General features: G+C 42.1%; 2 pseudogenes; one reads left to right on the plus strand and one right to left on the minus strand.

Moving 5' to 3' along the window:
* LOC143099133 (structural maintenance of chromosomes protein 6-like) overlaps positions 1 to 3,665 on the minus strand; it is a 26,978-nt pseudogene extending 23,313 nt beyond the window's left edge.
* A 1,185-nt stretch (positions 3,666 to 4,850) lies between these two features.
* LOC143099134 (structural maintenance of chromosomes protein 6-like) overlaps positions 4,851 to 25,586 on the plus strand; it is a 37,118-nt pseudogene continuing 16,382 nt past the window's right edge.

Below are 25,586 nucleotides of genomic sequence, written 5' to 3' on the forward strand. Positions count from 1 at the left end.
TACTCATCTCCTGAGTTAGAATGGATACAGGGTTGTCCACCTGGACACACCAATCAACAAAGACAGTCCAATTAATTAATTGGGGCATTGTGCCCTTTAGCTTAAATAGCCCTGTGGACAATGTCCCTTGTAATATATAAAACATATTTAAAGGAACCGTATGTAAGAAATGTAATTCAATTAATCATAAAATGGCCCTGATTTGTCACTAGACATTAGGAAATCATGCTAATTTAAAATACTTATATCACTGACAACAGTAGTCCGGCCAGGATATCGTCATTTAAAAAAGTGAAGTTGCAGCCCTCAACTGATGTTGATGTTTACATATTTGTGTTTTAGCCTGATCCGCCACCCTCCACCTATCTAGTAATCACAAAGTCAGTAGTGTTTCGGCATCTGGGTTGCCAGCTCTGCTCTAGTTACCACATCTGCGGTGTACAGCGCTCTACAGTATTTTGAAAGTGATTGTAGTACCAGTTTTGGCCAAAATCCTACATACGGTTCCTTTAAGTCGCTTTAGATAAAATTGTCTGCTAAACAGACATGTTAATGTAATTATGAATGATTATGAATCAATTAATAGAGATGACTTTGCTTTTAAAAGGTTGGCTTCTCCACAGTGTAAAGAGGATAAAACGCACGCACATCCAAGTCTGATCCTGGGTGCTGGACAAAAAAATGACGATGTCATGTCAAGTCCGCATGTCAAGTCCGCAACACCAGTATATGCTCAAAATAGTTATGTTTTTATTACCGTCTGATGAAGGGCTTGAGCTGGCCCGAAATGTCACAGTAATAAAAACATAACTATTGGGAGCATATACTGGTGTTGCGGACTGTTTCCTCTTGGCTTCTCCACAGTACCTGGATGTTAAAATGATCCAAAATTAGGAGCAGTTCATCCTTCCTGGAGGAAACCACCTGACCTGATAAAAAAAAGGGGGGGGGGGGCTGCCATGAATTAATTATCTCACACATACAGACACACACACATCACACTTACATGAACATTTAGCACAGACAATATCTTCTTACAGTAAGCAAGGGTTCACAAATAAATTGGATAATCAGTCAATGGTCAATCAGGTTATCAGTACAGTGTTGTAGAATAGGCTAGAATGTAGCATTGTAGCAACAAAACAAAACCCACTATATAATCAGTATAACAGTGCGATTGGCTATCACAAACTAGCAAATGTACAACGAATTTGGAGCGCAGCTCTGCAAGGCGCCACACCACGACACAAGAACAAAACACATTGCACACAAAATGCAAATAATACGTAATAAATATGACTAAAAACGGATAAAAGGATGAAGTGTGGGCAGCTGTGCAGGGGCTAAAGTGCATCTGGGAGTCACCAGGGATGAAGTCACCAGGGATGAAGTCACAAGTGAGTGTTCAGAGTGTGAGGAAGTACAAGTGATACAGTCCATATGAAGTGTTTATGTATGATCAGTCTTCACCAGTTTGGCTGCGGAGTTTATATGTCCTGACGCCTTCTCTGGAGATGCGCAGATCCACGACGATGGACTGACCATAGAGATGTGGATTAAAGGCATCGCCCCCCCTGTTTCTGAGCCTAATGGAAACGTCCGCAGAACTGGGATCAAAGAGACAAATAATTTGTTTTAAAGAACTTTCCGAGCATCTGTACACTATTAGACATATTATTATCATTACAGATTATTTGATACAGTGTACGTAGACTGAAAACAGCTATCCGACACCAGTATCATGGTGTTAGTTAATGTCAATGCTAAATAAACACAAACCTACACAGGATAAACACAGGCAAATACAGAAGACGGCGTAAATGTTTCCACTTCCCAATGCTAAAGAGAAGTAGTAGCCTGCAGACAAACACGCACCTTTCTCTAGTGATGGCAGTCTGACACTGAAGCTTCGATACGTGCTTCAAACCAGTAACAGAGAATGTCTAATAAGGGGAGAACTGCCACTCTCGGAAAACTTCCGGTTTCTGAACTGGTTGCAGTTCCTTCTGTGGTTCCACATGAGGGCGCTCGTCCACGAGTGCAGAATGCATGGAGGTCTATGGAGCTGTACCCCTCAAAATCCACTTTTCTCGGGATATAATTTTTTTTCAAGTAATTTGAGTATTGTATTCGAAAGGGGAGGCAAAGAAAATACACTTGGTTGAGTATTATATTTTTAAAGTCACTTAATTGTTCTAAAAAGCCTTTCAAACGTGTCAATGACGTCACTCATTAGCACAATGCTAGCGTGTTATGGGCAACAACGACCCAAACTGTAAGAAATCAAAAGGACATAAGTACTCGCACTTTTGACCTATAATCCATGTTGAAGTTATACAAACTACAATCAAATCTGAGATTTGTCAACGACAATCAGGTGAAAGAGACAAATTTAGCCGTCTAGCTCCATTGACTCCCATTCATTCTGCACTCATGGCGATCGCCCCCAGTGGAAATCTGGTGGAACTGCAACCAAAATTCGGTACAATGGGACTTAATACGGAGTGGCAAGGCTCTCCGTAGACGGGCTCTGCCAGTAACTACAATTCCATTTGAACCACTGCTCCGAAGCTTGCTTTGCTACGGAAAAATCACGTGACATATGACGTCCGAAGCAGAAACTGCTTCATTCTCTGAAAGAATCACCTGAGTGTTTCGCAGCGCCACCGCCTCGTGAACCAATCGTGCTGCCACTGCAACTGGCACGGCCTCGTTTCTAGTCTTAATTGTAGCGCGCTCAAAGCATAAACACTTTAGGCTAATGCAAAACATTACGTTTGGTTCATGGCCTCTACTGTGACAAGCGTAGTTTGTTCATATCGATTTATTTTTATTACAATGTAAGAGATACGTGGGAAAACTGTATTCTGATGGCTCCTGATCAGTCTTTATTTGTATAAATAATGATATCCCATTCTTATTCATGTGCACTACGTATGTGCGGGGGTGGGGTGGTTAGGTGCGTGCACTAGATTTATTTCACTAGTAAATCTTCCTGTCCACTATCTTGCAGGGATAATTTAGATGCAGTCTTGGCTTTTCAGCAGGAGAGGTCGCTGTTACTGAAGCTTCGAGTAATGAACCCATTTTGAATCAATTGTTCAAAGTGGTTCAGTGCTTCACCAAAGCTTCATTTGCCCATCACTACCTTTCTCCCTCCTTGACAAAGCATCTAAGAGAGGATCGATCCTCTGCTGGTGGTCTGAGCGGTTCCTCCCAGTGCCACAATCAATGCTGTGAGCACGGCACTCTTGCCACCTGGAGATGCACATGTGTGCACACACGCACATAGGCAGGCACACACACACACACACAAAACATGCATGGAGAAGAACACACCACTATCAGATAAATGCAGAAGCAAATTTGTGCTTAAATGCTTGCAGAAATTGTCAAAGAGTTGAATTACAGTGGGATGCATTCTATCACTTCTCATGGGAAATATTGGTTCCATAAACTAACAACCACATGTGCTATTAATGATGCCTGTTGGTTAGGCTACAAAACACAAGAGATACTTGGTAAATGAAACGGTGGCCTCACTCACTTCCGTTGTTCCCAACCACAAAGTTGACATTGGGCCCAAATGTGATCGGGCCAAGATGAGCATGGCACATGAAGTTCTTCAGAGTGATGCTCTCTATGATTCCCACCTCTCCTGTCATCTAATCAAACGAGGGATTTTCCGTTTTAAACTACAGTCGACTGACCACAACGTATGCAAAACAATCAGTACATTTGCTTAGGCCGCCTACCGAGATTTGCATCGGGTGAGCATCAGGTTGTGAAGTTGAAGGGAACTCCGCGTCTTCCTCGGACAAGGAAGAGCGCAGATTCGCATTCTGATGTGCTCTTCTGTGCTGGCTGTCATCCGTTGATTGTCTCTTCCGTTTAGACATCTTCGTGTAAACCTGCTCTGCTGGTGTATCATATCACATGATGTAAATTTGAGTAACGTTAAAGGAACTTTGTCTGACATCAATTCACAATACTCCTGTCTCAAAGTCTCTCTCGCCCTGACAGCAGAAGTCAATCCCGACAACAACTGAAAACTGAGGTTAATCTCAGCCATCCAAATCAGAGTGCGAACTGGAGGGCGACACTCAAGACCAGCTGTCTTCATTCAGATTGCCTCAATTAACACTCACTCAGCAATTTTGAAAACGTATTATATATTAATTTGTCATTATTGGCTGTAGTTTATCTGACAGGGTATTCTTTCTTGTGTTTTTTTGTTTGTTTGTTTCGGATACACGCACGCACCCCTTGCCCCGCACCTTCAAAGGTTTGATCCACAGGAGGTGCTAAAAATCTAAATAAGTAAAGAAAGTCGTTAACGTTTGTCCGCTTGTTGTTTCACCAATTCTGAATAAAAGTGATGCCAATGTGATTTTTTAGGAGTTGGTTAGTGCAAGCAGCTCAAGACAGAGACATCGAAAAACAGAGAGGCAGGTATGCTGAGTTCCGCTAGAGAGCAGGCGATTAGTGCGGCTAACTTTAGTTATGTTGCTGGTTGTAATAAAAACAATCGACATACACGCGATTTCTTAGTTAAAAGAAAACCCCTATGTGCTACTTTACGTGATATTTTGAGTCAACCGTAAACAACATAGTACATTGGAGGCACACTTGTTAACTTAGCTAACAACAGTACTCACCTCTTGGCTTAGCTCCCAGCAAGCTAACCTAGCAAACATAGGCCTAACGTTATTTTTACATCAGGACATGTGGCGCCAAAGAGGCGCTCCTCCTCGTTCGTAAAATAAAGCATATTAGTCCATGCTTGTGTGCACTGACTGGTTCAGTATTGCGTTAAACCGTTGTCTACATCAGAGCAAGTTGCTGCAAAGATGTCAAAACGAAAGAGACCCTCTATGCAGACCGAGCAGAAAATGTTGCGGTTAAATGTTACAACACAAAATGAATACGGCGAGGGGGAAGGCTTCACCCCGTCAACTTCTCAAGCTAACGAGGTGCTATTTTGCTATTTTTTTTGCCACACCATACTGTGTATTACTGTTGTCAGTCGACTTTAACATGGAATTGAGTTTTTTTTGTTGTTTTTAAATATTTAGACAACGTTGGGCATCATAGAGAGCATCACCCTGAAGAACTTCATGTGCCATGCTCATCTTGGCCCAGTTATGTTCGGGCCCAATGTCAACTTTGTGGTCGGGAACAATGGAAGTACGTGTGGTTCATCTACCAATTATCTGTTGTGTTTTTTTGCAGCCTAACCTTCAGGCATGGTTAATCGCTGTTGTGGTGTGGATGTGAACATCATTATATGTTCTTAGATAAGTCTGTTTTCTGTGTGCCTGTTTCCCTAAAGTAGAGATTGTGCACTTAAACAACACGTGTTGTATTGAGCTGACTCTTCTTGTGTCATGTGCTTGTGTTGTGTGCATTTGTCCATGTCAGCAGGGGTTCCTATGTGTGTGTGTGTTTACCTTATTTTGAGCTGTGTGTGTGTTTACCTTATTTTGTGTGTTTACCTTATCTCTCTCGCTCACTCCCTGTTGTGTGTGTGTTCTTCAGGTGGAAAGACTGCATTGCTAACAGCACTGATTTTGGCTCTGGACGGGAATGCTCAGACCAACAACAGCCTACCCAGATGGGTTGTCAAGGAGGGGGAAAGGTACATAAACATGGAGGACCTAAACGCGTACAGACAATCGCTTGGGCTCCTCGATATTCCCAGAACACTTTGTGTTGTTGTTCCTTTTACATTTGGCACACAGACTAGTCTTAGGTTAAGATCATACCTCATGTTCTTGTCAACATTTCCTTGCTAAGGTGCATGTGCTGCTGTGTCAATATGCCATCAAAACACTAAAAGAGCGTTTCAATTGCACGGGAGGAAGGGGGAGGGAGTAGCGAGCTAGGGCTCTGTTTTGTTTGAACGCCAACAGAAATGAGGTTACCTGACATCGCTTAGACCACCTTTAAAGTTTTACATTCTCAGCTAAGAGGTTATTACACGGCGGTGGGCTATACCAGAGACTTTCTAATGAGGGGACACAGCACTCAAAAAGTCCCCCATAGAAATGGAGTGGAGAGACTTGCCTAAAGGGACTTTGGCTATACATGGGCATGCATGTCTTTTCTGCATTCTTGTTTATGATTAAACAATGATCTGATTCTGATCCATTGGGCCATTAGCCTGGGTGTTCCCATGCTGCCTTGCGCGCAATTCACGCTGCTAAGGCAGCCTGGAAACTACCGCCCTAATTTTTGCCTCAGATAGGGAACCAATCACAGAACAAGGGGGGAAAGCAAGACGATGATGAGCTATGCACAGACACATTTGATAGACATCCGTGGCACCCAATAAACGGATCTGGGCATTTTTTTCAAATACGAGAAAATGAACGTTTGGTTCCCAGACCACGTCTCATTGAAAAGTGGTGGCGCTAGCCAGGCTACCATTGGGCACAGCAGTAAAACGTGTGTGTGGTTAATACATGGTTTAGTTTTTCTAATTAGCATAAACCACCGTACTAACTGTAATAATTGTAAATATTTGTCTCTTTGCTGCCAGATCTGCGGAGGTGTCCATTACTCTCAGCAACAAGGGGCTTGATGCCTTCAAGCCCCATCTCTATGGCAACTCCATCACTCTCAGCAACAAGGGGCTTGATGCCTTCAAGCCCCATCTCTATGGCAACTCCATCATCGTGGATCTGCACATCTCCAGAGAGGGCATCCGGACGTATAAACTCTGCAGCCAAACTGGTGATGATGCACGTCATCCATTATGCAATACACACTTTATCTAGTATGCAGTACACACTTTATCAGTATGCAATACACACTTCATCTAGTATGCAATACACACTTCATCTAGTATGCAATTCACACTTTATCAGTATGCAATACACACTTCATCTAGTATGCAATACACACTTCCTCTAGTATGCAGTACACACTTCATCCAGTATGCAATACACACTTCATCTAGTATGCATATGAACTTGATCTAGTATACACTGTACACTTCATTTTGTATGCATACACACCTAGTCATTTAGTATACACTGCTCACTTAATCTAGTATGCCGTATACACTTATGTTGGTGTTTTGTGGCAGATTAAGGCATACTTTTCTTTTTTTTGACAGGTCAGCTGGTTTCTTCCAAAAAGGACGAACTACTCTCTATTTTGGACCACTTTTGTATCAGGGTATAAAAGGAGACTTAAAACTGTTAATCAGCTCAATTAAACGTGAGTGGAGGTTATAGTAACTGGATGTCTTTGTTGATTGGTGCTTAGGTGTGTAACCCCTCATGCATTCTAACTCAGGAGATGAGCAGGGACCTCTGGCACTCTGAGGGGGGATCAGCGAAATACAAGGTATGTCCTGACCTCTGGCACCATCTCTAGTTGGTGCCAGAGTGTAAATTGTACACCTATTCAGATGGGACAATTGCAAAAAATGATATAAAATATTATTTCAAAGTAGCACCGTTAAACATTATTTTGTAAGCCCAATTCATACATAATACAGTCCTTGCTGTTTTCAGCGCCCACCATTCCAGTGTGCTTGTTATGAAAGCAGAATGTTCACTGAGACTGGTAAATAGTGTTTAATGATATTGGCGTGTAGTTGTTCATGAAGGCCGCCCAGCTGGACCAGATGAACGAGGAGTGTGAGTCCGTCATTCAGATCCAGGAGCTCACCCAGAACACTGTGGACCAGCTGGAAGAGGCAAGCAAGGCCCTGACGCCTAAAAATTTCCCTTTTGTAAATGTCACCCCAGGGCTCTGACGCTTAAAAATGTCCCTTTTGCAAATGTCACCCCAGGGCCCTGACACTTAAAAATGTCCTTTTTGTAAATGTCACCCCAGGGCCCTATTTTAAATGTCCCTTTTGTAAATGTCACCCCAGGGCCCTATTTTAAATGTCCCTTTTGTAAATGTCACCCTATTTTGTAAATTTGTCTTGGTTTTTGATGGGCGGCTGTGGGAACTGGGAATTTGACATTTTGTATGCAACTGTTGACATTGGATGCTAAATATAGGAAGAGTGGTGGCAAAAACCTGTGTCCAAGCAAAACACTGTGTCCTGTTTCTTTCTAGACTTTGGATGAGCTTAAGAGAGCGGTCAAGGAGATGGAAGTGAAGTACAAGGGCCCGTCCTCGCTGAAGAACATGAACAAGATGTTTGACCAGCTCAAGAAACAGATGGACTGGGCACTGGTGTGTGTGTGTGTGTGTCTGTGTCTGTGTCTGGGTCTGGGTCTGTGTCTCAGACATGACTAACATTGATTCTGAAAGTGATTCAGTGATTGACAAATGCCACTGGCTGGATCAGAACACCCAACCCACCCCTATCATTACTCTCAATATCTGACAGCTGACATTAAGATTGGTTAGTGCTACTTATTATGTTATATTATTGGGTATTTATATATTATAGTGGGAGAGAGAGATGGGGTGGGAGTGGGAAAGGACCCGGGTCACACTCTGACCTTAACCTAGGTCCCCGTGGGCAATTGTGCCACAGTGTCAGATCCAACAGAAATGTATGGAGAGAAAACCATTCAGTCAGCTATGGTTAAATAACGTATGCATGCTGATATTGAGACACTTCATTATTGGCGTAATTCAGAACCATGCCTAAGGACTGTTTTTATACCAGCTCACAGAGATCAGCTATATCCAGGAAATGAAGCGATATATATTTTGGAACCATGAACTTTGTTGTGCCTTCCAATTCTGTCTTGGTACAGAGAGGGAAAACTCCATCCCTACAAGCACTGAGCTACACAAAAAACACAAAATCGACAAACGTATTTTTTACATGTTTACATTATATGTTTTCTAATATTATAGTTGCATACTTTGTTAAATGTCTTTTTAATGCTCTCCTCAGGTCAACTACCAAAACCTGAAGAGTAACCGGCGTGACCTAGTGAAGGATGAGGTCTCAACCAGGTAAGAGGAAGACCATAGGTGTGTAGAGACTACCAGGTGTGGGGATGCAGGTGGTTAGGTGCTGTCAGGAGGGTGAGTGGGAGGAGGTGTTGAAATTTGGTTCCTATACTGTCTATACGTGGTATATCATCGGCTAAAATGGTAAATAGTACTGTGTATTGGTGTGCGTTTTCTTGGCACTGCAAGTGGTTGTTCCCAATTCTTAATGTCGCTGTGTGCACATTTGTGTCAGGAGGGTGAGTGGGAGGGTAAGGTGTTGAAATAAGGGTCCTATACTGTACGGATAAATTTGAGCTCAATTTGAGACTTTTTATCGTTGGACATCGGTGGCAAAAATGGTAAATAGTACTGTGTATTGGTGTGCGTTTTCTTGGCACCCATGCACTGCAAGTGGTTGTTCCCATTTCTAAATGTCGCACATTTGTGTTTCAGTATCAGCCAAGAAACTAGTTTTAAATCGTGTTTCTTACCTTGTAACATCCACATTGTTCTGCCTCACTTATGCTAACCGTTTCATTAGCTTGTAAACAAATCCATGTGATTTATCGGTACCCTTTTCCACAGTTTAAAATAGCATAATGCACAATATTTCTAGCAGAGGGGGAAATATAGCTAATCCTGCCAAGTTTCCCTTTAAAGCAGGAGGTCACAAATGTGCCAAGATTGATAGATGACTGGTTTCTAAGAGCCGGTGCACATTTGTGTTTCAGCATCAGCCAGGCGTCGGTGACGGATAGCCAGGCTCGTGAGGTGCGCCTGGCGGGACTGCAGCGGGAGCTGGAGGAGCTGGCGCAGCGCGACTCCACCCTCAACCAGCAGCTGGAGCAGATCCAGCAGGCCATCGCCATCGCCACGGACACCCTGCACAACGCCAGGTCAGAGGTCAACCTGCACAACACCACCAATACAACACCAGGTCAGAGGTCAACCTACACAACACAACCTCCACAACACCACGTCAGAGGTCAACCTACACAATACCACCTACACAACCTACACAATACCACCTACACAACACCAGGTCAGAGGTCAACCTACACAACACCACCTTCATGAGAACAGGTCAGAGGTCAACCTACATAACACCACCTCTACAACACCACATCAAAGGTCAACCTCCACAACACCAGGTCAGAGGTCAACCAACGAGAACCCACATGTATCCTGAATTAATTGCACCTGGTTTGTCATAGTCATTTTTTGAGTAATTCACAAAGCATTCTAGCTGTAAAAGTAGCACCAATGTGTGGGACAGCTTAGAAGAAGTCAAGAGGACTCATAACTCACTAAGACCCAGACATGTGGACTCAAGTCACATGACTTGGACTCGAGTCAGACTCGAGTCATGATTTGAATGACTTCAGACTCGACTTGATAAAATTCGGCATGACTTGCGACTCGACTTGGAATACTATTCACTCGAGACTTGACTCGGACTTTGCCTCTTTGACTTGTAATGACTTGACATGTCTCGAGTCAAAAAATGAATTTCCTGATCGTGGACCAGTCACCCCAGAGATGCTTTCACCTCGCGACGAAAAAAAAAAACACACAGTGGACACAAACAGGCAGAGCACAGTGATCAGTGCTGCTGCTACCACCACACTAGAGATGCGCGGATGGGCTATTATTTCAACCGTAACCGCATAGCAAAACTTATCATCCATCCGCCATCCATCCGCACCAACGTTTTTTGACCAATTTTCAAATCCGCACCCGCCCGCCATCCGCTGGTTGTTTTAATGTATATGGGTGATGCGGTGCTGCTGACGTGAGGCTAGAAAGCTCTTGCCTGTTCTAGAAAGACTAATCTAATGCAGCAAATATATTAAAAGGCTAAAGTCCCACATTGGCTATGTTGTAGCCTATCCCCAGAATATCAGCAGCAAACTCAGTCTCTGTCTCGCAAAAGTCTCCAAATAAAACGCAGCCTGTAGCCTACAATTGTATCATTGTAATAAAAAACGCAATTTAGCACATCATTTCAACATGCTGCTATTTAGCCTACTAATTAATGCCTATTGTACTTTATTTTTTGCAAAAAGAAAGAAATCCTTAATAAAATAACAAGTCATTCACATTATAGGCTACTTTACGCACTGTAACCCACCGCACAGCAGTGCAATGTGCATGTTTACATTTTTAGTAACAACTTGCTTGCTTGCCTTACACATCTAAGTTTTCCGACTATTTTTCTTACCTTCTTTTTTCCGCTGTGGATGTTACTGAGTTTTAGCTCTTACGTTCTGAACATCTCGCACTGCCATTGCCCGATGTCAGTTCTGAGTCATATCACACTACAATCTGTCTCCCTTTTAAATGCCTATTCCCTGAATGGTAGGCTAAAATGACTATGTGTTTTATATATAATATCGAAACAAAATAACCCAGTCAGTCTCATCTACGAGATGTTTACGGGCGGTGGTAGTGTAGTGGTTAAGGAGCTGGGCTTGCGTGCAGTAGCCTGAAAGTTGTTGGTTCAAATCCCGGCTTCCACCGTTGTGCCCTTGAGCAAGGCACTTCACCCCAAGTTGCTCCGGGGACAATGTGATCCATTGTGATATAGCTGACATATGTAAGTCACTTTGGTCAAGAAGTGTCTGCTAAATGTAATGTAATGTGTAATGTGTTTAGGCCTCCTCCAATACTGGCAGCTGGGCTCATAGGTTGCAGATTTGCTTAGTGGCCTACCAAGGCTCTGCAGCGACATGGGAGATGAATCATCGGTCAACTTGCACTGTAGCCTATTCTACTTTCTTATTGCACACTGGAGAGAAAAACATGCTGGTAGGCTACGATAGGCTACTTAATTTAAACTTTGTTACCTTTAGTGTGTGTGTGTGTGTGTGTGTGTGTGTGTGTGTGTGTGTGTGTGTGTGTGTGTGTGTGTGTGTGTGTGTGTGTGTGTGCGTGCGTGCGTGCGTGCGTGAGGGGTTGCTCAGTGAAACATCGAATACACCAATTCCGCAACACCGTCTCTGATAGATAAACAAAGCAGCATGCATAGAAGCAACTAGGCCAAACTGCCTGATGAAAATTTGACTATTTCAAAGTGTGCTCGTTTTTTTTCGGATGTAGGTAACACAATTTAACAATGTATAGGCTATATTTTTTCATTTGATTGGTTCAACCGCCACCCGCCCGAATTTAATTAAAATATTATATTTCTTCACGTCATCCGCCCGATCCGCGGTTTAACCGCGGAGTCCGCGGCTGTAACCGCGAACCGCGCATCTCTACACCACACGCATTACGCACTGTGTGTAGGCAAGAGACCGAGGAAGGACCAACATTAAATAAATATTAGCTTTACTGCAAACTGATTTGCACTCTTGTTAGAGAACATTTACAATGTCAAAATGTATCAACAGCATGTTACATAAAGATGATACTTTTCGGGTCCTCTCCATTAAGATCCACGTATGCTAGCCTACTCCATTTAATAGATGAACGTATGCTAGCCTACTCCATTTAATTGAGAACACATCTCAGCGCGCACGAAAGGGAGAGAAACGTAGGCCTATGAAGGGAAATCGTGAAGGAAACAAAGACGAGATTAGAGGAAATTGCGGATTTATCCGGTACTCACTACTGTTATAAACTGTGAGAGCCAGGGCACTTTGACATAGGCTGCACTCACTGTGATTTGGAAAATGGACAAGAATTTGAAGAGTTGTCTTTGCCTTTGTGTAATGGAACTGGTGAGTCTGGAAGTCTTCAATAATTCGTTTACATGAAGCATATGATATTATGCCGATTGAAACGCATTCCACGTAGCTAGGTGGCTACTGGCTATACCAGGCTCATAATTCACTTTTAATTGCAAACAGAAAATGTCTAGCAAGCATCATGTCATTACATGCTTTTATTTCCAAAGGAATGAAAGCTGTTTGTGCCAACTTAATATCATGCTTATCATTGTTAATATTGTGCTATACATGTGGCCCAAACAATGTTAGAGTTTGTGGACTAGCCATAGCTATATTTGAATGGAGCTGGTAAAAAAAGATCATTAGGAGAACGTGTGGACAGTGGCACACAATGGGCTTAAAGTGACAGTGCATCTTTTACAAATGAGTTAACCCTTATAAGGTGTTCGGGTCTGTGGGACCCGTTTTCAGTTTTTAGCTTAATAAAAATGATACAAATAATTATTTTTTTAAACTAAGATTCATTGGCCTTGGCTCATTTTCTATGAGGAACATAAATCAGAAAACATTTTCAATGAACCCCCCCTGCATACCCCCCCTTCACATTTATATTACACACAGGATGTTCGGGTCCACTGGACCCGGAACTAGTTAAAGTGTGGAAATCAGGTCCTGTGTGTGTGTGTGTGTGTGTCAGAGGGTTTTGATGGTGATGCAGAGCAAATAGTTTCAAAGAAATGAGGATAACATTTCTGAAAATTCAGAGTCCGACACTGAGTTTGAAGAGGAGGATAAGCATCAGCCAGCTCCGAAACGTAAAAGAGCCTCAGGACTAGCCCTTCAGCAGCCAGGACAAGCCTGCGAGCAGCCATCCCCAGGACCATTCCGTGAGCAGCCAGGACCAGCCCGCTAGCAGACCAGCCCGTGAGCAGCCAGGACCAGCACGCAAGCAGACCAGCCCGTGAGCAGCCAGGACCTGTGAGCAGCCGGGACCAGCCCGCAAGTAGGCAGCCCCAGGACCATTTCGTGAGCAGCCAGGACCAGCCCGTGAGCAGCCAGGACCAGCCCGAAAGCAGCCAGCCCCAGGACCATTCCGTGAGCAGCTAGCTGTAGGACTACCCCGTCAGCCTACATCGAAACGCAAGCGAACCTCAGGACCAGCCCGCCAGCAGCCAGCCCCAAGACCGGCCAATAAGCAGCAAGCCACAGGACCAGCTCGTCAGTCAGCTTCAAAACGCAAGCAGGCCTCAGGACCAGCCCGCCAGCAGCCAGGACCAGCCGATGAGCAGCAAGCCGCAGGACCAGCCGTTGAGCAGCCAGCCATAGAACCAGCCATTGAGCAGCCAGACATTGGACTAGACTGTCAGCAGCTTGCAAATGACAACATATGGATGTCAAAAAATTGTAGAATTGAATGGTCTTCCTGCTCAAGAAATGAACCCCCCTGCATGGCTACCAATGTGATTCGGATGCTACCAGGACCTACATGCTCGATGTCTTGTGCATGTCACTCATGCACAAGACATCAATTCTTCTTTTTACCTTTTCATGCCATCATGCCCCTATCAAAAAATACATATGCAATACACACAGTGAGACTCTGCCCCTCATGTGTGGTATAGTCTGGTATAAAATTGCCGTGTTCAATGGCTTCAATGTGTTGTTCAGACAGATGTTATTGAGTATGTTCAATTTTTAATGAAATTCAAATAAATAAAACTTCCTTCATTTGTACAATTGTTGATTATTTTCCAGTTATGACTGTTTTATGATGCATTTCCCTCATTTTGTTATATTTTAATACAAAAATAAACAAAATCGAGTGGCACTTCTATTCATAATTGTGATTTAACAAAGGTAAAGGCAACACATTTAACATATGTGTTGTTTACATTACTTGCAATTGGGATGAAGTAACCATCTAGTGGTCTAGTTAGTTAGTTTTTTTTTATCTTTTAAATTGTAATACTTTATCCTATTATTGTGCTTCTGTGGTGTCTTGTGTGTTTCTTATCTTGCTGTACAGCACTTTGGGAACCTTGTGTTTGTTTAAACTGTGCTATATAAATAAAGTGGATTGGATTGGATTGGATCTAGTGAGTATTTAAAAAAAAAAGGTTTGATTATGTTGAATTAAAAGGCCTAAAATGCAATGGGTCCACTAGACCCAGCAGCACCTCCTGTGTAACAAAAAAACGAACACCCTATGAGGGTTAAACAGCATCACATAGTATTTAAGAAATGAATACTTTAAAACAAAATTACTTTGTCATTATTATCCTTTAAATAATATAAAGTGTTTCACTTTTACCTTTGTGGTTACTCAGTAATTTTGTGATTTATGCCATATAAGAAGCTTATACTTTAGGGAGAAAATTTAATTTTTAATCGCAATTAATCTAGATTAATTCATTTCAAAATATGAGATGAATTAGTTTTTTTAATCGTTTGACAGCCCTAATAAAAACTTAAAATATTTAACTGCAGCAATTTACTAATGTAGCCTATGTGACGATTCTTCTCGTCACCATTTATTGTAATCATTAACCATGACCTTGGCTTCCCTCATGAGTCGCCACTGGCAGACAGCCTAATAAATTGGTTGCAGGCAAATCTGTGGCCTAACACAGTGAAATGCCATCAGTCAAATTATTACTCATCCTTACAGTGGACGTCGCAATTTGGAAAAACAATATATATTTGCTGCTGTGCTGAGTGTCTTGTAGCTATCCGTTTCGTACAGATTACACAGGTATGCTCATGCGTATATTTCACAGGTATGCGCATGCATATATCGTAAAAGATTTCAAGACAGAACCATTGAACATATTTTAATCTGTATTTATAAAAAAATACTGTAGATTAGATTGATGTGTTAAAATTATGATCGATAGTCTAATAATGGCATTATTAAGTGAAGAGTACCTGATGACTTGTTCAGGACTTGAAAAAGATTGGGACTTGGACTTGGACTCGACTTAGCTTTGAGGTGACTTGAACTTGGACTCGACTTGCCCTTCTCTGTCTTTACTTGGGACTTGACTTGGACTTGACTGCTAAGACTTGGGACTTACTTGTGACTTGCCAAACAGTGACTTGGTCCCACCTCTGCTAAGACCTATTCACAATTCAACAATTGTTGCAATGTTTTGAACTGCACATGAGGCTACAGGAGCTCTGAAATCTTTAGGGAATAATTGTGTATTGTAAATAAGAGGATGCAATAACACCACCAACAACAACCAAAACCACTAATTGTCAACATGTAAACTAAATGTAACAGGGTTTTTTTTTTCTCAGGGAAATGTATATGAAGTGAAGTTCAGGGTTCCCACTTTAAGTCAAGTTGTTGCTTGCCATCTACCTCTCATCACATTCTCTTTTTTTCCTGCCACCTTCGCTGGTTTCCTGTTGTAGACGTGAGGAGGAAGACCTGCAGCACTCCTGTAACTCCAAGGAGAAAAGCCTGAATCAGCTGGAGGCCAGCCGCACCAATCAGATCCGTCGTTTTGGGGAGAACATGCCCGCTCTGCTCAAAGCCATCGACGAGGCCTACGACAAGGGACATTTTGTGAGGAAACCTGTGGGACCACTGGGTTAGAAAATGCACACACACACACACTGATGAATAAACACACTGACACACAGTTCACACTCTCACACAAACACTCTCTTACCAGTGATGGCATGTGCTTTTTAACATGCAGCTGAGTTGAGCAACACTTATGCTAACTGTGTGCAGAATGCATTAAATATAAGCCTACAAAGTTGGATTTAGCTATCTTACAGTAGCTTTGCATGGCGAACTAGTTAGTAAACATACACAATGTATAGCATATGCTATTCAGAGGTTAGGCTTGACTTTTTTTTGACAGGACAAAATGTCCGGTAACATACCAAAATACCGGACATAGAGAAATTCTACCGTACATATGTTTTAAACAGCCTTAGAATTGTCTATGCCTTTAATTGGCAATAAATCACAAAATATATATAATGCTACATGCACAACTGACATGTAGCGTACATAATGCTACACGCATAACTGACATGTAGCCTACATAATGCTACATGCATAACTGACATGTAGCCTACATAATGTTACACGCATAACTGACATGTAGCCTACATAATTCACACCAAGAACGATAACGATAACAATAAATTAGAGATGCACCGATATGGAATTTTAGGGCCGATAACCGATATTTATTGGTTTGTTGTGGCCGATACCGATACGATAACCGATAATATTACTCTTGAATTGTGAAAAGTGATTTAGGGAAAGCATTTAATAAGCATAATTTTATTGCAGTAATTTTACCTACCACCAAATGATGGACAGAACTCATAATAGTCCTCAATAGTATGGCAGTCAACAACATAACAGTAGCCTAGCCCTACAGTAGTGTGTGGCTCCTTTAAGTGAACCTGACGTCAGTGAATTGCGAGTGAGTGCGGGTAACTGAATAAAGCTGCAACTCCTCAGACTGTATCTTATGTCTGTCTACTCTGTTGCGCACAATCTGCTGCAGCAGAAATAAAAGGAGTTAGCCCCGAAGGTTTTAATAACTTATTATGATGACCTGTCTGGAACTGAAGCACGAATGGTTAGCATATTTCTAGGTAATAATACAAAACCCAAGCTAAAGTAATGCAAATATAATACTAAAACACAACTTAGAACTAGGCCTACTTATGTACTCGTCCAACTAACGAGTTTGTTTATTTGTTTCCCCGACCAGCGCGGTAAAGTGCAAACACACCAGCACAAGACGGCTCTAGATAGGGCTGAGCTCCACTCTGATCGGATCATTCACGAGAGGATTTTGAGATGCACAGATTCCCAAATGAACGCATATCCACAGATTTTGTTAGAGTGGTGAAATACATTCACACCGCTGACATTATATTGAGGAAAAAGTATAGCCAACCAAGCTCAAATATAGCCAACCAAGCTCCGTGTAGCCAGACGGACCTTACGTAGGCCTAAATTAGGACTTTAAAAAATATCGGCGCAAATTATCGGCCAGAATTCTGTTATCGGACCGATAATAATATTTTCAATTTTTCACTTATCGGCTAATAATATATCGGCCGCCGATATATCGTGCATCCCTACAATAAATAAATATTGTTCTCGTTAATATGAATGACGATGTTCACACATAAACTATAACGATAATGACATGAAGAACGATATCGTTGGGGATCACTTTCAGAGTGATTTTCAGAACGATAAAAAGCTAATAGTCAATCAGAACCCATCGAATTTTAACCGTCACAACACAAGGAGAGACTTTGTTTATCGTTGTTCAGTGTGAACGCTTTTATCGTTATGCTTATAGTTATCGTTATTGTTAACGTTCTTGGTGTGAATAGGCCTTAACTGGCATGTAGCCTACATAATGCTACACATAATTGACATGTAGCCTACATAATGCTACACGCATAACTGGCATGTAGCCTACATAATGATACGCATAACTGACATGTAGCCTACATAATGCTACACATAATTGACATGTAGCCTACATAATGCTACACACATAACTGACATGTAGCCTACATAATGCACACACAGAAGCAGAGTATCGGGTGAATTCCCAGTGGATCGGTAACGGTTTGTAGTCGGGCATACCTGAGCTTTAATACATTCATGATATTGTTTGCATATGTTTTCAATGTGAGTAACGACCTTGTTGTGTGGTAGGTTACTGTATACGTCTGAAGGACCCGTCTCTGGCTCTGGCTGTTGAGACCTGTCTGAAGAACTTGTTGACATCCTTCTGCTGTGACAACCACAGAGATAAGCACCACCTTGAGGAACTAATTTTGAGATGCCTCAAGGACAAGAAACCCAGCATTATAGTCAACCAATTCAGCGATACGTGCCACGACATCACAAAACGGTCTGTACTTTATACATGCACACACAGTCTCACACACAGTTTCGCACACAGATACACGCAAACACACGTCTTACATGCCACTCATACATCCATTGTTTCTGCCACCACGTACAGTAACACATACAAACACACAAATGGGCTCATGTAAATTTCAAACTGTACAAAACTGGGGTACTGCTGTGGGTTAGGTTATTCTTTACCTAGTTGACCTTTGACCTCTGCTTCTAGGGCTGTCAATCACCCGCAGTACCCCAGTGTACTACAGTCCCTGGAGATCGATGACCCCAATGTGGCCAACTGTTTGATCGACATGAGGGGAATCGAGACCATACTGCTAATTAAGGTGTGTCTGGGTTTGTGTGTGTGAGAAACTTAAGAAACATTGAATTCAAACTGTTTAGTCAACCTCTGCTATATTCCTCTAAAGGTAACAATGGTTTAGATTTATTTATTACACGGCTCTTCAGAGTGCTGCAGAAAGTTCTATTCACATGAATGGGCCTTCCCAACGTATCTTGGTCTATACCAGGGATTTTCAACTGGTTCTGTGCCAGGGACCAGGACCACCATCCTGACAAACAAGTAATCCACGGACCACTATTGTGTGTGTGTGTGTGTGTGTGTGGGGGGGGGGTTATTTTATACAGTCTATGTTCCAGCCTTGCCCTTTACTTTAGATATGCCAGTGTGGAAAAACCGCTCTCACAGAGGTATTGTTGGAAAGGGTAAAAGACACCTCACAGCACTCTTTCTCTAGCCTAGAAATCTAGACGCACCCTACCTCCTCTCCAGTTTTGTCAATCGTTACTGTAAATCCATATTTAACATTTAATCGTCACTGTATTTTCTTTCTCGTTTCCAATGTTTCCTCCGAAGTTGTAACTTTGTCTGAAGAGCATGCAGCAGAATCCTGTCCATCTGTCCTGACATCTGTTACTTTCCTTAGGCTACTAAATAGCGATCCATGCTGGTACTGACTAGCTAACTTCACCTTAGTTATAAACGTTAGTTAACAGCTCCACTCCTCTCCAAATTTCACCAAACTATTAAGCTTATTTTCAACGAAACCTAACGTGAACTCTGTCCGAGATGCTGGTCTATTTCGTGCAGAGACTGTAGCCTACCTTATGAATGTGCGTGTGTGGCGTTGGTATTATAGTATTTTATAGTATTAGTATAGTATTTACTATTTTAGTATTTAAATATCTAAAATACTATAGTATTTTAGATATTTTCATTAAGTTCAGTATTCACACCAATGCGCAAAAATTCTGGAAATGGTTTAGAAAAATTAATGATGGAAAAAATGTATTAATTGTGAAATTAAGCAGGCTGGAATGCGTCAAGGACCACCTGCAAGGACCACCGGTTGAAAACCCCTGGGGCCTCATGTACAAAGCTTGCGTACGTACAAAAATGCTGCGTACGCCACTTCTCACGCTCACGTCCGGATGTACGAAGACTGACTTGAACGTGAGAATGTGCGGTCCTCCACGCAAACTTCATGTCTGGCGTACGCACATTTCCAATGTGTATCGTCAGTTGGCGACACTTAGAGGCAATGCAGCGCAACAACATTAGTTGATCGCGAGTCTAGGCCTTTATTTGCACAGTATATTGTGAAACGTGGATTATTAAAAATGATTCGAATGACTTCGAAAGTAGGCCTATGTTTCTATATAAATGGACATGCAACATGCTCAAATTCTACTAAGTTATGGAACAACCTATCTGTGATGACAACTGTAGACTTATTAGAGGATACGAATTAAAAGGGAATGTGAAACCTATAGCCTACACATATAGATAGAATAGATAGGCTGACTAATAAGCGCGGACATAAGCTATTTCCCTTAGTGTGATTGACTGCATAGGATACTTTGACTTTCCTCGAGTAAGCATTCGCATTATTGTTGTCACACTTGTGTGCAAATATAGGGAAATAATCCAGAAATCGTAATGTTGTGGCGATGTGGCCTGGATCAACTTTGTTTATTCCACCTCGAGTGCGCGATGCGTGGTAGCCTACTTGGACACGTTTGTTTTTTTTAATTAATGCAGTTGTGTTGTAATGGTTCAAATACATCAAACCCAGTCATGCGAACCCTGTCACCTACTTGCAGACTGACCAATAATTCTACCACGGTCTCTGACCCTATAGCTAGCCACTGCTACGCTCTGCCACTACTGTTTTTTTTTTTGTTATTAATTACAGATGATAAAGACATAAGATTCTTGCCATTTCGTCAGATAAACACTTCTGCCTCGCATTCGCTGGAAATAAACTTTTTTATTCATTTGATGATTTCAATTATTAAACTTTGCAAATTGCAACAGGTTTGAGTATGAATGGATCCACAAATGAGTTTTCATTGTTATTAATATTGCGGGATAAGCCATTTTGTCTTCGCAGAGGTCTGCGCTCTCGAATGTCCTTCTAGTTAGCATATTAAAATGAGTGTGATTGAGGGAGGAGAGAGGGTGGAGTGTAATGCTCGTGCATGTACGCTTAATTTCACGTTAATTGGGATGTACAAAGAAAAGCTGCGTGGAATGCTGCGTACGCACAGTTTCATACATCAGGATTTTTTTGTGCGTACGCTACTTTTCAGGTTTGCACGTACGCAATGTTTTAGTATGAAATCCACGCAAGTCTTTGTACATGAGGCCCCTGGTCTATACGAATAAACCATTTAAGCAAATGCTTCAGTCAACAAGAATGACATGCCACATGCCTTATGCCACCCTTGAATTAATCAGGGCCACCCCTGTTCAACACATCTAGAATCGCCACTGAGAACGGTTGGTGAATGATGTCCATTGTAAATAGCCTGGGCCCCAAAGGCTTAATGCTCCCGAATGCCCCATAGTAGTTCACGCAGGAGTCACTTTGCTTATTGAGGGACTGCACTTTGCCCATCGTTTAAATTGGTGCACTCTGTGTGACTGAATCTCTGTGTAGAGGGGGGACGAAGCCAGAAGGGTGATGCTACAAGGCCGCCCTCCTCAAAACTGCAGGGAGGCCTTCACTGAGAATGGCAACCAAGTCTTCACCAACCGCTGCTACACTGTGGAAAAGCATGTTAGGGCCCTTTACCTCAGCGGAAACGTGGATGAAGAGATCAGGTGTGTGGTGTGTCTGTGTGTGTGTGTGATTTGATGTGCAAAACATGTATGTGAACATGATGTGAATATTTTTTTTCAGTGTCAGTTATTTATGAAGGCATTTTGGGTGAGTTAGCCACCCCCTTAACCCCACCCTGACTTTATAATATCCTCAGGGGTGTGTAAAATGTTGGGGACCAGAAGATGGGGGCAGCCGTGGCCTACTGGTTAGGGCTTCGGGCTTGTAACCAAAGGGTTGCCGGTTCGATCCCCGACCAGTAGGAAAAATGTAGACGGGGGAAGTGGTTAAGCACTGCTCTCCCATGCCCACATCCACGGCTGAAGTGCCCTTGAGCAAGGCACCTAACCCCTCACTGCTCCCCGAGCAACGCTGTAGCAGGCAGCTCGGTTAGTGTGTTCATCTCACTGTGTGTTCACTTTGGGCTCTGTGTGTTTCACTAATTCACGGATTGGGATAAATGCAGAGACCAAATTTCCCTCACAAGATCAAAAGAAGTGTGTATATATATATATATATATATATACATATTCCATATATATATTCCAGCTGACACTAAAAAGTATTATCACTTATGCCTCCCTGTCAGCCAGTATGATCTTCCTACATGCAGGCATTTGCGGGATGCCCTTGAGAACCAGCGAGAGAATCTGTCACGCCTCCGTCAGCACAAGCAGACGCTCGACTCGGAGATCCGCCAGAACAACGCCCTGTTCAAGGCCGCCTATGATGAGCGCATCAAAGTCAAGGTTGACCTTTCACCTCTCATCCCACACACCTAGCACAGATGGTTTGATGAATTTTACATAGTAGAAATATACACTGAATCTGTTTGTGACCTCCTCAAATCAGTAGAGATTGGCAGATGGTAATTTGTAACTTCTCACGTTTTCAGCAGCTTACCCCAAGAGACTTCATTTTGTATAGCTGTGGTTGATGCAGTGGAGTGGTATTTTTAAGTATGGTGTGTGTGTGTGCGCGTGTGTGTGTGTGTGTGTGTGCGTGTGTGTGTGTGTGTGTGTGTGTGTGTGTGTGTGTGTGTGTGTGTGTGCCCACTCATGAGCCTTTTTTTTTGCAGGACCAGTCCAGGAGGTTGCAGTTGGAGATCAGTGAACTGCAAAATGTGGAGGAGCCCCAGTCTGAAGACCTGCTCCCACTGGTCAGTAGTTGTAGTTCAGCCCTGCCCTGTCATCTCTTCAGATGGCAGTGTTTCCCACAGAATTGAATTCTATTTGTGGTGGCAGGTTTGCAGAATTAACTCGAATGCAACAGTTTTTAACATATTAGCGCAGTGTGGTTATGATGCTAACCAGATTTAAGCACAATTTAGTACAAGCTGGAAAATCATTGTGTGGTGGTCAATGTTGATATTGTGGTGGGCCGCCACAAATAAGTCAATGTATGGGAAACACTGGATGGCAACAAATGCATACATACCGTACATATATTAGTGTTGTCACAATACCAAAAGAATTGCTCCAATATCGATACCATGTCAAAAATGTTGATACTTTTTTGACATTTTTATTTGATTTTGATTTTTGGGGTCCCCACCACCTTGACACAATCAGTAATATTGCATATTGTGTGGCAATTGTTTCTATCTATAGTGTTAATGAAGTGATGCCTATTTGTAATGAGATTCGCCTCTTGTGTTGTTGCAAGGGAGGTCAAATATGATAATGATGTCAAGTACCTTGAGGAACAAGAGTTCCGCACGAGTCTCCGATCCTAAAATCCGACCCGACTTTGCGTTCAAGTCATTTTCCTCCATCAGGGGTCCGAATTTGTATTGACTTTCTCTTCATAAGATGGTGGCTATCAGTAGAACAGTGAGGTAATGATCTCTCAGTTACACTTTAGTTGACAGTGTCAACATAAGAGTGACATGACACTGTCATGAACATTTAATAAACAACGCTTCTGTTATTAAGTGTCATTCGTTTTTTGTCATAACAAGTTAGGGTTAGGATTAAGGTTAGAGTTATGGTTACAGTTAGGGTTAGGGTTCATGTGTTCACTGGTAAATTGTTATAGCTATGCAATATGCCACATTCCTACAATGCACAAAGCAGCATGGGTAATGTAGTCAATATGCTGACAAGAAGACACAATATTGTTCTCTACTGTCTACAGGAAGAGGATCTGGCGGAGATCAGGGCAAAGCTGTCCGTGTTTGGCCAGATGTTAGTGGAGACTGAGAAGAAGTTGACCCAGCTGCATAGTGCTGTGTCGGTGGCAGAACAGACTGGTTGGAACCACAGTAGCGCTGCTAATCAAGTCGAGGTGCGTAGCCTCGTGTGTCAGGAACAGGGATGCAAACGGCGCGCCTTTTGGCGGATGTCGCCTTTTTCACGGCTGTCTGGGGGACTTGTGTGAATCGTGCAGATCCGATGAGTATTTTTTTTTTTTTTGGGGGGGGGGGGGGTTGAAGTGTCTGATTATAATTTCATCAAAGTTAATTCTGTATTAAAATGACTAAATAAACACATAGCCTACCGTTACAGTCCATGAAACATAGGAAGTGTAAGACAACACTAAATCAAAAAGCTGCGCACGTACAAATCCCATTGGCTGCGCACCATTATCTGACTGCTAAGGGGCTGCACTTCACTGCAAGGATTTAACGTTACATCCATCAGTCCGGGATCCAGTAATTTTGTGTCGCGCCTGGTCGTTTTTGCAAGAAAAGTAAGGTTAACCATATTTGATGTCTTCTAATCACTTAATTTCTACCATTTGCATTGTGTAATGGTTAGGTTGTCCTAATGTGTCATTACAGTCTTTACAATAATTATGCCAGGTTAGTGCTAGGTAGCACACTAGCGCTACATTTTACATGACTAGCAAAAATACAGTTGGATTTTTTTTTTTAACTTTGTTTGTTGCGTCAGTCAGTTTAGTAGTATTCCGGACAGACTAGCAGTATTTTATCCTGTAGCCTAATATTTTAGTAGCAGCCAAACGTTATATCCAACTATCCAACTCTACCCCCTTTCCAATGTGTAGCCTAATGGTAACATACTCTTGCTAGTTTTAGGCTAGCAGCTTGTTGACGTCTACCCAGCTAACAATTTATGGTTTCCAAAACGTTCTGGGAACCATAGTTTTTGGTTTCGGAAACGTTAGTTTTTGGTTCCCAAACGTTACCCTAAGGTTAGTTTTTGAGCAAGTTTTGGTTCCCATGGAAAGTTTGCTGAACGTTCCGGAAACGTTAGTTCTTGGTTATATAAAACGTTCCCTGAACGTTCCCCTAACGTTATCTAAAGGTTGCAAACTTTAGAGAACCTTCCCCTAACGTTCCCCAACCGTTGCAAACTTTAAAAAACCTTCCCCTAACGTTCCCTAACCGTTGCAAACTTTAGAAACCTTCCCCTAACGTTCCCTAACTGTTCCCATAACGTTCCCTAACATTTAGGGAACGTTCCCTTCCCTAAATATTGCAACCTTTAGGGAACCCTCCCCTAACATTGCAACCTTTGCATACCAATTACTTTAAACAGCACGAGCAGGAATGCATTATTATATATTAGCAGGAAAGAATGAACAGGCAAAATCGATGGAACTTATAACTTTAATATAAAATTATCAAAAGACAAAAAAAAACAATATAAAAGGCCTCACTGTATATATATATATATATATATATATATATATATATATATATATATATATATATATATATATATATATATATATATATATAAAAATTAGACTTAGTGTTAGCTAAGTATATTAACATAAGGCATTTGACTTTGGTAGGTGCTACATTCAACAAATAGACACACTGTACAATAGACAACAATATACATTGTGGCAGATACCAACACAATATACAAAGACATAATACCAATACAAGTACACATGGAGTGGGCTGTTGAGTGCAAAGTAATAGTGCAAATGTAGAGTGCAAGACGTATATTGGAATGATAAAGTAAGTAATGTGCAGGTGTGGTCAAAGTG

The sequence above is a fragment of the Alosa pseudoharengus genome, unplaced genomic scaffold (assembly GCF_046254945.1).
Source record: "Alosa pseudoharengus isolate Yale_2024_CS ecotype anadromous, Long Island Sound unplaced genomic scaffold, YU_APseudo_1.1 YU_APseudo_1.1_scf_25, whole genome shotgun sequence".
Classification (NCBI taxonomy): domain Eukaryota; kingdom Metazoa; phylum Chordata; class Actinopteri; order Clupeiformes; family Clupeidae; genus Alosa; species Alosa pseudoharengus.